Source organism: Schistocerca nitens, chromosome 4, assembly GCF_023898315.1.
Source record: "Schistocerca nitens isolate TAMUIC-IGC-003100 chromosome 4, iqSchNite1.1, whole genome shotgun sequence".
NCBI lineage: Eukaryota > Metazoa > Arthropoda > Insecta > Orthoptera > Acrididae > Schistocerca > Schistocerca nitens.
The window spans coordinates 272,583,978-272,596,981 of NC_064617.1; the positions used below are offsets into that span (position 1 = coordinate 272,583,978).

The 13,004-nt window shown below is 51.4% G+C and overlaps 1 non-coding gene across 1 annotated transcript; it reads left to right on the plus strand.

Annotated features, from left to right (window-relative positions):
* Nucleotides 1-1,132: 1,132 nt before the first annotated feature.
* Nucleotides 1,133-1,204, plus strand: Trnac-gca (transfer RNA cysteine (anticodon GCA)). Its single transcript has one exon. It is a non-coding gene; the product is annotated as a tRNA-Cys (tRNA).
* The last annotated feature ends 11,800 nt before the right edge of the window (nucleotides 1,205-13,004 follow it).

Consider the following 13,004-nt stretch of genomic DNA (forward strand, 5'->3'; position numbering starts at 1 on the left):
GCACTACTCATCCACCGTAGAGAGACGCTGCAGATCGAACACCCGAACGGGATAACGGCAGACACATTGGATAGATATCGGCCTCTGTCACAATGTGCTCCAGTTTCAGTAGTGAGCACCCCCTACAAGATATCCTACGTCAGGGAATTTTTATCTCGCACGCAGTTATGTCTTGGAGGCGGCTAAAGATAGGAATACGTCGGCTCGACGGATCTATTAAGCTCTCCTAGGCTGTCCACCAGCGCACAAACTGGAAATACAGATGCGAACGGTCGTCTGGAAGCAGGTATGCGCTAACGTTAACAGTCCATTCCTGCCATCGGACATGCGTATCACTCGGGCGCATAATTTTTCGTAGTCCGGATTGCGATTGCGATCGCGCTCGCGCTGTCCTGACGATTTTATTTATTTATTTTTAAAGGCAAAACTAACAGTAGCCTGGCGAGGAATACTCAGACGACATGTTTTTAATGACGCGCCACACAAAACAGACGTAAATAAACACAGTAATTAACACAAAGGATTAAGCACAGACATAGAAACACTCACAGAAAATACAACACACCATGTAAACAAACGATGTCCACTATACGGAAGGCTACCGCGGAGTGGAAGACTAAGCACGTCCAAGAAAACGAATCTGGGACGGGTCTCTTGTAGATCCTGCTGTCATTATTTCTTAGGTTTGAACGGTACAGTAAGTGTACGAGGAACCTATTCATGGTAAGACCTATGCAGCGTCGACTCCGTGGCGCAACGGTAGGGCGTCTGACTCCAGATCAGAACGTTGCGTGTTTAAATCACGTTGGGGTCACAACGAAATTTTCGTTTACGAAAGCCGTAGGCGAGTATGTCAATGTAATCAGATACCAAACGATTACAGAGAACGGACGAACAGAACTTGCTTGAAAAAAGCTACTAGTGCAATTTTCGCGTTCTGACATTAAGGTGAAGGCGCCGACTCGCACTTTCTCCAGGCGCGAAGTGTCTAGTATTTTTGATATTTATATCGTTTAACGCTAATATATAACTGAGAGATAATGATTACGCAATACTTTGCTCGATTAGACGTCTTTAGCCAGGCAGAGTATAATATTTTTCTATAAGATATGGGAATAAAAAGATCGTGAAAGGGGGTATAGCTCAGTCGTAGAGCATTCGACTGCAGATCGAGAGGTCCCCGGTTCAATCCCGGGTGCCCCCTTTATTTTTCAGTATCTCTAAAAAATGAAATGATTGTCGCTGTGAGTTGCAAATACATGTTTGAGATGCACTCCGTACGCCATACCGAAGGCTTTGGAGCAACATTTCAATGGGGGGATCGCAGCCCAGGGTCTTGCAGGTCATCGTCCTCCCGCCATGAGGTCGAACTGTACGAAATCCAGTTGCTTGGGGGGGAAGAATTTTGTAGGCTAGATTTTACAGGAAGTTGTGATAAGCAAACGTTTTCATGTACTGCTGCACGGAAAACAAAAATTGGAGGAGCTGCGATTTGAACCCCGGACTTTCTGCATGCAAAGCAGACACTCAAAGAAACAGTGTTTTCACTCTGCAAATACACGAACTTTTTTGTTAAATACAGAAGAGAAACAACGAAAGTAAAGGCCTCTCCTGGACCAGAAGTCGTGTGGTTCCCTTTTGGGACTTATTTCTGACTGTGGGACAGAAGGATGCAGACTTTCGGACACTGCCGTCTTCTCGATGCGTATTTGGAACCGGTGAATTCAGTTTTTTCTTGTTTTGTTATTACAATATTTAATCCCCACTTACCCATATCTAGATATATGTACACAATCTTCTCAAGCCCATCGTCAACTGATCACCAGGAAGTCTTCAAATACCTTCAGAAGAAAATTGGCATAATGTTTGTGGTAGATCGGAGTTCTCTTCAGCATCGAATGTTTGTTCTCCAGCAATGTTCTATAATCACCAATGGCATGTTCCGATGTGCTTAATATATAGTACACTGTGACTCCCATTAGCCAGTGTACTGCACGTGTCTTCGTTCTCGGGTATGGGATATCGTCACGGCAGAGTAAAGACATCGTACAAATCGCTTGCAGCACGTTCTTTGGATGAAGGCCAATAGGCGGCACAGCAGTTGCCACACTTCCTTTGCCGCCCCGCAAATTAGCCGGTGGGTGTCTGTATCTTGCATATAGCACGGCGTGCACAACGGTGTAGGCGCGAGATTGATCTAGTACAGACGGGCCCGCGTCGGGTATTTACGATTCACATAAAAGTACCACGTGGTTCGCGCCGCTGTCGGTAGTTTAAGGGTGTGTGTATATTACACCAAACCGCATTCCACTCAGCCGTAGGGCATTTGCTTTCTGCCACATTCCGACGATGTCCCAACATGAGGTTGTCGCACACACTGCGGACTGCGGCAGATCGTCAGTGCGCAGCAACCTCCTCAGGTAATTGTACTTTATCAGAAAAGTACGGCAGTGGGACAATGCTTTAAGGATGTGGAGAATATCTATCGGTGGGTCCAAATTGGGTACTGTTTCTGTAAGGAGGAATGAGGAATGAGATCAGGCGGCTATGGTCACGTTTCAGTGCCATAGCGTCAGTCGCACGAATAACGCCAAAGTCTTGGTGTACTCACTGAGGAGTCCGATGAGTCGTGTAACTTCCCTTGAAGAGATGTCCGTGGTTCACGTAGTGTCCGAGGACTGCCTGGAAGCTGTCCGCTGTCGCGCGTGGCATCGGAAATATTCTTGCCAAATATATAATCTTCGACACCATGTAATTGTCAACGAGTTCAACCTTTTGCAACACATCAAGGGACAGTAAGGAGTGTAGGCGGATACTGGAAATTGAATGTGAGTCTCCTTAACGACACAGACTTAAATGACTACACACAGGTGACCTGGAATATGTGCCTCAGAGCGAGACCAAGATACGTTTCAACCACTGAATGGTGTACCAAATTCGCCGAAAGTAAACTGAGAATGACATTGATCGAGTATGGCAAAGAAACGGCTAAACTTCTGAAAGACACAATCGAATGTTGTTTTACATGTTTGAGAGAACTGCATGATCTTCCTGTTTTGTCTGATCAGCACTACAATAAAAAAAATAAATAAAAAAATTAAAGCAGTTTTAACATAACTGAAACGGAAACAACTTGGTGGTCTGAAGGTGAAGTCACGATCGTACTCAGCTGTAGAAGATGAAACTGCCTCTTTGTATCATCATCTCCGGCATGCGAAGAATAGAGGGAAGAGTTTTATAAATAAGCTGCACGATGCGAACAACGACATACTCCATGAACTACATGGGATCATTAATGAAATTCATCTATTTTTTCAGAGTATATATACTGCAACTGAAGTCAATGAATAGTCTGTGGCGACATAGCTTAACGGAACAGACACTATAGTTACTGAGGATGAGAACAGGGAGATATTGGAAATATTTTCTAGTGACTAAGTTTTGGATATCATCAAAACTTCTCCAATAAACAAGACGCCTGGGCCGGATGGTTCACCACTAGAATATTACAACAGGTTTTGGGATGTTATAGGCGATACTTTCATCACCGTGATCAATGAAGTCATCAACAGTACCTCGATCCCATCGGACTTTAAATAAGGTGTCTGTGACGGTACCCAAAGTGCGAGGAACGAAGGAGTGACAGTCACCTGCGACCTATATGTTTATTGAATGGTGACTACAAACTTGCTGCCCGTGCAATGAAACTTCGACTGATTTCAGTCCAACAACGCCTCATTGTACAGGATGAAACGGCCCTTCTGCACAAAAGTATCATTAAAACTGTCGGTGAATATCGTGATATTATCTCAATCTTTTCAGCAGCTAAAGTTAAAGGTGCCGTATGTTTTGATTTTACGAATGGTTTTGACCGGATTGATTACGGTTACCTTTTTAAAAGAATGTCGGCCATGGGCTTTGCGGGTAGGTGCTTGCAGTCTTTGAAAAGTATGATTACTAGGATGACAGCAAAAATACTTGCCAACGGACAATATACGAGAGCCATCAATACTCTAAACAATGTCTACGCATTTACTGCGGTGCTGCTGCTCCAGAAGTGAATAACGCGAAAAGCTCTTTGCTCAGCCTGAATGGTTATGAGAACACTGTCTTAGATTGGACAAATTCCACGAACCATCGTAAGTCTCTCGGTGTAACATTTTCTAACTGTCCGCTCAGGATGCCTTCAGTCAACTGGAAGAACATGCTTACAAACATCAGAGGCTCATTAATAGAGCATAGATATAGGGACCTGAATCTAATACAGAGCGTGCAACTTATTAACTGTGTGATCCTCTCAAATGCTATTTATCTGTGGCAATGTCTGCCTATCCCTTTGGGCATTGCAAAAAATATTACAAGGGCAGTTAGTCAGCCGTTACGCAGAGGCTGTATTTTTAAAGTAACAGCTCGTACAGTCACCTTACCTCCGTAATACGGCGGCCTGGGACTCCTAGATATCCGCCAAAAGATACTGACTTTATTTATTTAAGCGTACTCGAGAACATGTGGACTGATGACCTTAGCAGTTGAGTCCCGTAAGATTTCACACACATTTGAACGTTCACACTCGAGAACACCTCCAAAAGTACCGTGACAGTATTACGACGCAACTCTTTCAACTGACAGAACCTAAGAGTTTAGATGCTCCTGTCAACGTGGCTTCCATTAATTTTAAGCTGAATCACGTCAGACTTTACTTCACTGAGATTAGTTACGAAGAGAGCATACATATGACACCCAGACGTCGCGCCACGTCATCTGCTACTTCTATTCAACGGCGAGTAGCCAGGAATAGAATCGAGAAAAGATATTCAACCCAAGATTGGAATACTTTGTGGAAGAACATTCATAACGAAGTTTTAACAATGGCAGTGCGGTCGACATGGTACGAAGTGGTTAATAACATCATCGCAACCAACGAGAGGCTACATGCTATAGGACTTAATGATTCTCATTTGTGTCACCGTTGTGGATTTGTTGACACGACAGCTCACAGGTTTTCTTGCTCAGGATACAATACCATACGGACCGTGATAAAGCAGCAGATAGCACTTCTCAGGCCCAATGATGGTAGACTCATCTCCAGAAATCAACTATCTGCCCCAGACACGACATATTTCACGCGACAGAAAAATACAATCATGTGGCTAAATGGCAACTTTGTCATCCACAAAATGACTACCGACACCATTGAGGAGTACAAGTGCTACATTACGGAGGAATATTACGAACAACTGACACGACGGAACCACAAGAAGAACTTTGGCAATGTGTTACATATACTATTTGAAAAGCAAGGCTCGGATGAAATGGTGACTGGACGTCCTGTGAAAATAGAATTATTTCAGTGTTAGGAACTGTGTGTGTAAATATGCAGCACCCGTTTATTGTAATTTCATTTTTTTCTCAACAGTTTTTGAACAATTTTGTTTCTATCCGTTTGAGCAACATTTATGCCTGGAAGTAGACGGGCGTTCCGTTTTCGGTCCGCGCCGACTCGAGTGTTCCCTCTGTGGTTCGCGCCCACCAGTCTCTGCTTCAATGGACCCCTCCAGTCGCCGGTGTTCCGACCGCCGTCTGCGCCCGGAGTGGCGATGGGCAGCCCTCTATCACTAGTGGTGGCCACTCGAGTGAGCGATGCCGTGCGAGCAGGACCACGCTACTCAGTCGCAGGGTATGGCGGACCGCTGCCCGGCAGGACGGGCTCGGGCGACTGAGTCAGCCCCGCCGGCGGCCCCATCCTCAAAGACGAACTGGCGGGGCTACGCTACATGGCCAGCTCCGTGACCATCATGAAGTCACCCAGGACGAGGCGAGATATGCCTCTTTTTCCTTATTGTCCTCTTGGACAACTTCGAAAACAGGAAAATCTTCCAGTTGCATATGGTGGCCCGGATTGGGGTGGAAGTGGTGCCGCTCAAGGCCAAGGGGAGGCGCGCCCAATGCTTCTCCTGCCAGGGCCTTGACCACGTGGCGCGCTACTGCTCCATGCCGGCCCACTGCGTCACGTGCGCTGACTCCCACCAGAGTCGGGACTGCACCAAGAAGAGAGAGGAGGCGCCAAATTGCTGCAACTGTAGCGAGCCACATGTGGTGAGCTACAGAGGCTGCGCTGCATTTCGACGCCGCCCACAGTAGAAAGGATGGACAGCACCTGCCAGGAAGGCTTCGCCTCCGCCACCAAGGGGGAGTCCGGACGCCACCATGGGACGACAAGTGGCCTTCCCGCCACTTCTACGACAGGACTCTAACGAGACCGCACCAGCCACTTCGCCCGGCTCGTCGGCCCCACCGGCTGACTCCCAGGCCGACCACCACAAGGGCGGATGACGCACTGTCCGTCCACTCAACACTCCCGCGCGTCAGGCTGCTGGGCACGCGGCCCAGCAAACGGACGTGACAGCAACGCCGCGGCCTGCCGCCCCCGCATCCGCATCAACAGGACCAGGAGCCACAGACCTGGGAGCTTTCCTGGGCTCCCTCTCTGCCCTGCTCCATCAACTGCCTGTGCTAGTCACGGCAGTCACGGAGGCCCTCCAGACTGCTACTGTCACCACGAAGCCGCACCATGGAAATTCCACTCATCCATGGACTGACCGTTTGCGGCGTCATGCAAACAAGCCTGTTCCCCCAACAAGGTAAGTTTCGACAATTCATTCAGGATGAGGCCATTGACCTCTGCCTGGTCTGCGAAACTCACCTTAAACCTGGGGTCCACTTGTGCGTAGCAATCTATGTTTGCTACTGCAATGACAGGCCAACAACCGGCGGGGGCACTGCCATCTACGTCCATGAATCACTCGGGCGCCACTCCTGGACCTGGCCACCCTGGAAGCCACTGGGGTGACGGTTACCACGACAACTGGGCAGATCACGTTCGTGGCAGTATACAGGCCACCCCGTGGACACCTCCAGGAGGCGGACGTCGACGCACTGCTGGCATTTGGGGGGAGGATGTTCATTGCAGGTGACTTCAATGCGAAGCACCCAGAATGGAACTCCCGCCTCATGAATGTCAGTGGCCATCGACTTTCCCGCGCTGCCCAGAGGAACGGCGCCCTGGTCCTGGGCCCACAGGAGCCCACAATCTACCCGGCCAGGGGACGGCTGTACGTGCTCGATGTCGCAGTCATAAAAGGCATCAGGCACCACACGACCGCCTCCACACAATGTGCACTGTCGTCAGACCACCTGCCGGTGGTCTTCGCCATAGATGTCGTCGGAGCCACGCTGCCACCACACCGACAGACATACCGGCGCATGGACTGAGCAGTTCCAGGAGACAGTCCTGGAATCGATTGCGGACGCAGTCGATCCAGATGCAGTGGATTGTGGACGCCACTCTGCGGGTCGTCTCCCGCCAGCTAATGCAAGCAGCCGACGCAGCCACCCCTCCCCAGCCACAGGGGCCCACGGACTTCATCCGGAACCTACCGCCTCCCATCTGGGACACAGTCAGGGAGAAGAATAGGCTGTTCTGGGAGTGGCAGCTCACCCGCCAACCCGCGACGAAGCGGCGCCTCAACCACATGCGGAGAGACATCAAAGCTGCGGCTGAGGCCCACAGGAACAGCGTGTGGTCGGACTTCGTTGCCTCCCTCAACCCAGAGGACGGCAGCACCTGGCGCACGGTGAAGTCGTTCCTGCGCCGACGACAGCGCATACCAACGATACTGGTCGGGCAAGACGACGTCTGCAGCCTGGATGGAAAAGCAGGTGTCCTGGTGGACCGAGTCGTCATTCACCCTGGTGGACGACAATCTGGATGAAGACCACATCCAGCAGGTAGCCGAGCAACTCCCTGTGTTCCTGGAGGCAATGGATGATGGAGACGCTATCGACGCCATCTCCGAGGTTGAGGTGGCCGCACAGCTGAAGGTGCTCAACACTATGAAGGTCGGAGGCGCTGATGGGATCACCAACCACCTGCTGAAGAAACTGCCAGCAGGGGCCCAACCGCTGCTGGCGGGTATCTTCAACCAGGTCCTTCACTTGGGTGTCTACCCTTCTGTGGGGAAACAGAGAGGTGGTGGCCATCCCCAAAGCGAACAAGGATGTGAGGCCCTTGGTGCATGGTCGACTAAGTGGCGCCTGAAACAGAATGCGGCAAAGAGTCAGGCAGTGGTGTTCACACTAAGACCACTGCCACCCGCTCTTCTGCCAGTCACCGTCATGGGAAGCACCGTCCTGTGCAGCAAGACTGGCCGCTGGGAGTCACTCTCGATCAGAAGCTGACGTGGAAAGCCCACATCGAGGACGTCAGGGGCAGAGCAATATGGCGCCTACGCGTTCTGTACCCTCTGCTCAACCCGTCGTCTGCCTTCCCTCCCCCCCCCCCCCCCCATGGCATCATGCTGTATCTGGCATTAGTTCGCCCAGTGCTGGAATATGCGGCCGTGGTGTGGGGCAACGCAGCCGACACACACACACACACACACACACACACACACACACACACACACACACACACACACACACACACACACACCAACAAGCTGCAGAGGTTGCAGAACAGGGCGCTCAAGCTCGCACTGCGCCTGCCGAGGCTCTATTCGACTGCTTGGCTACACCAGCGAACAGGCATCCCCTTCTCCGTGACTGATTTAAACAATCGGTGCAGGTCTTCTACGAGCAGGCTGAACGGTCCGACATAGGCTCATTAGGGACTTGGGTCACCCTATTCACCACAGGCCTACCACACGTTGGCCTGACCTGTTACGAGAGTAATATCTCTTGACAGAGCAAGGACAACACTCCCCAGGAAACACCTCAGGCCAATTCGGACTGTGAGGCAGCCCCTCTACAAATAAAGATTTACACAGGAATATCAGTATATGCTTAGCCTGCCCCCCTTCACGAGTCAGGGCAGACTCTTATGGTTAAGTGACAGTGACCAGTGGTGGCCAACCTATTTATAGAAAGGTTTGAAGAGGAGGCACTCTTCAGCCACATATCAACCCAAGCGCTTTTATAGGTATGTGGATGGCCCCATGGTAGAGGGAAGTTAGATGAATTCGTGCTGCATCTGAACTCTTGCCATCCGAAAATTTAGTTCACAATGGAAATGGAGAAGAATGGACTACTTCCTTTCTGGGATGTTCTAGTGAAGAGAAAGGCAGATGGCACATTTGGACACAGTGTGTACCGCAATCCTACGCACACTGACTTATACGTACAAGTCAGCAGTTGCCACATTCCGGCACAGAAGAATGGAGACCTCAAAACACTGGTCCACATAGCACAATGTCAGATCCTGATAGTTTGGCCACAGAAATAGAACACTTAAGATCAGTGTTCCTCTAGAGATATCCAGAAGGCACTTCATCCTGCTTATTAGCCAAAGGATCCAGAAGAAGAACCAGAAGAGGCAAAGAAGATGGCCATATGCCATACCTATCTCTGCCAAAATCAGCAGGATTCTCCAGAGATATGACATCAAGAGCATATTTTGCCCACCCACCAAAATTGGGGCTATGCTGGGAAATGTAAAAGATGACCTGGGGCTACGCAAGCCAGGTATTTGCAACATACCATGTCGGTGTGGGATGTCATACATTGGCCAGACCACCAGAACTGTGGACATCAGGTGTAAAGAACACCAAAGACACACCAGACTCAGAGAGGCAACTAAATCAGCCACAGCAGAGCATTGTCTGGAACTTGGTCACTCAATGGTTTACAGTGACACGAAAATTGTGACACAGACCTCAAGATATTGGGACAGTGTCATTAAAGAAGCCATTGGGATTAAGGTCACAGATAATCTAATCAACCGTGACTCGGGATACCAAATCAGCACTGCCTGGAATCCAGCACTTGAGCTTGTGAAAACTCAACGCAGGAAATTCCATGATTCTACAAGAAATAGGAGGCTGAAGGAACAGCAGTGAGACAAGGTGTCAGACATTAGAGACCAGATTTTACACAACCCAAATCATGAACTCTATTTCAGAAGACGGCCAGGCCGGGCGCAGACGGCGATCGGAACACTGGCGACCAGAGAGGGCCAATGTAGCTGCGTCTGGCAGGCGCGGACCACAGAAGGAACACTCGACTCGGCACGGACCGAAGACTGAACGCTCAGCTCCTTCCAGGCATAAATACTGGACTCGATCGACCCAAGGACCAACTTGGAGCTAGTGTTCCGACATGGAAGTATCACCTGCGCGAAGTACGATGGGTGTGGCGGATCGCCGTCCGGCGGAGCTCGCTCCGTCGGCGGCCCCATCCGGCCCCCCACTTATGAAGACCCAGAGTATGGAATTAGAAATGCCGATTACAGATTGCGTAGCGGAGGCGACTTTGGTCGCACGCGCGTCCTTATCACGTGATTGTGCGCCGCTTCCAGTGGGACCCACCACCTCTCTTGCAGTGCATCTGATACTCGAAGAAGCCAACCTGAGCAGCCTTCTTGAAGCAGAATTGCTGCAGGATGACACAGTGGCGCAAAATTCGACTCTTCACGAGTCTGCAACGATGGAGTGTGCCCATGCATCTCGCAGAGAACTCCCACCAGCTACTAGGAAGAGACGCAGCAGTGTCAAATCTGGTGATGAAGTCCGTAAGAAAACGGCTCACAACCGCTCATATGATGCCGTGGAGGAGCCTGCCCGAGGCCCACGGTCTCGCAAAGCCGTCACTGGGAGTGACGGTTTCACCACACTAGTGGCAAAGCGGACAGCCAAGGCGACGAAGCTCATCAGCGTCAATCCAGCGACCACGACCAACACCTTTCTCCCTCTCACTGATGCCATGGATGAAGACGAGGGTCACCCTGTCCCAAAGAAGGAGCCAGTACCCTGCCTCTCACTCTGCAGTACAAAGAAGATTACAAGTCCTTGTACAACCTACTCAAACAATAGGCGATGGCTGAGTTCACAGTCAAAACGGTGGGCAGCGACCTCTACAAGATTCACCTGAAGACAGGGCCGACTTCCTCAAGTTGGTGGAAGGGGCTACTGTGCGGAAATTGCCATTCTATACACATGCCTCCCAACCCAAATGGGTATTGAAGATTGTCTTGAGCAAAGTCCCAGTGAAGTTCTCCACAGACTTCCTCAAGGAGGAGCTGGAGGACGTGGAATTCTTCCCCCAGACTGTTGTCCAGTTGAAGTCGCCACGCACCACCCAGGATTCGCCATCGGTGCTTGTTGTCCTACTGGATACGCCGAAACATCGCGAACTGTACATCACGAAGATCTCTGCTGTGAGTGTCCCGGCCGCCAACCTGCGTCGCGAGAGGGGCCCTCCACAATGCTACAGGTGTCAGGGCATCCGCCACGTCGCCAGACACTGCTCCATGCCTGATAAGTGTCAGATGTGCGGTCATTCACCCCAGTCGGGAATGCCCACTGAAAGAGGAGGACAAGCCGACATGTGCCAACTGCGGTGGCCCACACATCGCAAGTTACCGAGGGTGCGAAGCCTTTAAGCGCGCCATTGCCTCTCAGCATGGCGTTCCCGTGGGACGGTCTTCCCGGCCTGCCAACAGGCGTCCCAGGGTCTCCTATGCGGCTGGAGCCACAACTAAAGAACCGCCACGCGATATTGCACCGGTACCAACAGGCAGCTCCTGCCGCCGAAACTTCCAGTCAGTTGCCTCCCCAGCAACTGCGCCCCGATGAGCCCGCTGGAATTCCGACGCGGGACAGGATTCTGGAGCCGCCGCAGCCGCCAGCGCCTGCAGGACCTGCCACGAAGAGATGCTTTCCCCCTCAGGCTGAGGAGAGTGCCGAGCCTACAGCGATGGTCCACCTTCCACCCATCGCCGTCCCCCAGAGCGGCAACGCCGCTGTCCGCGACAGCACTGCGCCTGCTACTGTTGGTGACGTCGACTGCCTGATGCAGCTGATGGAACACCTGATCGCTCGTGTTTCCCAACTCCTCACGGAACTGCCGCGGCTCCTATGTGCTTCCCAGAAGTCTGCTGCACCGGCAACACCCGCCTCCACTTTTCAGCAACGAAATGGATCACGTCACTAATGGGATCACTGTCGTCACGTGTAATGCCTGTGGCATCCACAGTCAAGTGGGCGAGTTTCGCCAATTTCTCTGTGAAGAGGGTCCTGCAGTGTGCCTGGTCAACGAAACGCACTTAAAATCAGAAGTCCATGCTCGAGTGCCAAACTACATGTTCTGTCGCACTGATCGACCTACGGCGGGTGGGGGCACTGCCGTGTACGTCCGCTCCACACTTCGCTACTTCCAAATTGCACATCCTGCACTGACGGCGCTGGAAGCTACCGGAGTTGCGACCGAGACTTCCATGGGCCACATCTACTTCATTGCAGCATATGGACTGCCGAGAGCGAGGTTCGACCCTGACGACTTTGCCGCATTTTTATCTCCCCAAGGCAAAATCTTCCGGACTGGAGATTTCAATGCTAAAAACACTGCTTTTAACTCCCAACTCGTCAATGCCAGCGGCAGAAAATTACTGCAAGTAGCGGAACGTCATGAAGCACGTCCGGTGGAGCCTTACGACCGTACCATCTACCCGGGCCCCTGGGGCCAGCCCGATGTCATCGACTCCGAGCTCGTCAAGGGCATCAGACATGTTCACGCGTACGTGAGCGATGTCCTCTCCTCAGACCACGTCCCCATCTTGTTTGAAATCGATGCCGACACTATCGCACTACCCGAACGTGCCACTAACTTACGGAGCACTGACTGGCAGCAGTTCCGTGCCACTCTCGGCCGACTTGCGGGTGGCCCCAGCCCGGCAGACGCCAGCATCGACGAGGCTATGCGGCACTTTACCGCGACCACTCTCCATGCTGCGTAATCTGCTACACCTCCACTACGGCGAGGCCAGAGAAAATATTCTAGACACATGCCGCCAGACATCCTCGATGCGATCAGCAAAAAGAATCGCGTCGGTCGTGAATGGCAGCTCACGAGACAACCACGGACGAAACGCCTGCTGAACCGCCTCGCCAGAGGCATCAAGGCTGCTGTAGAACGACACTGCCACCTGTAGTGGGCTAACAAAGTGGCCTGCC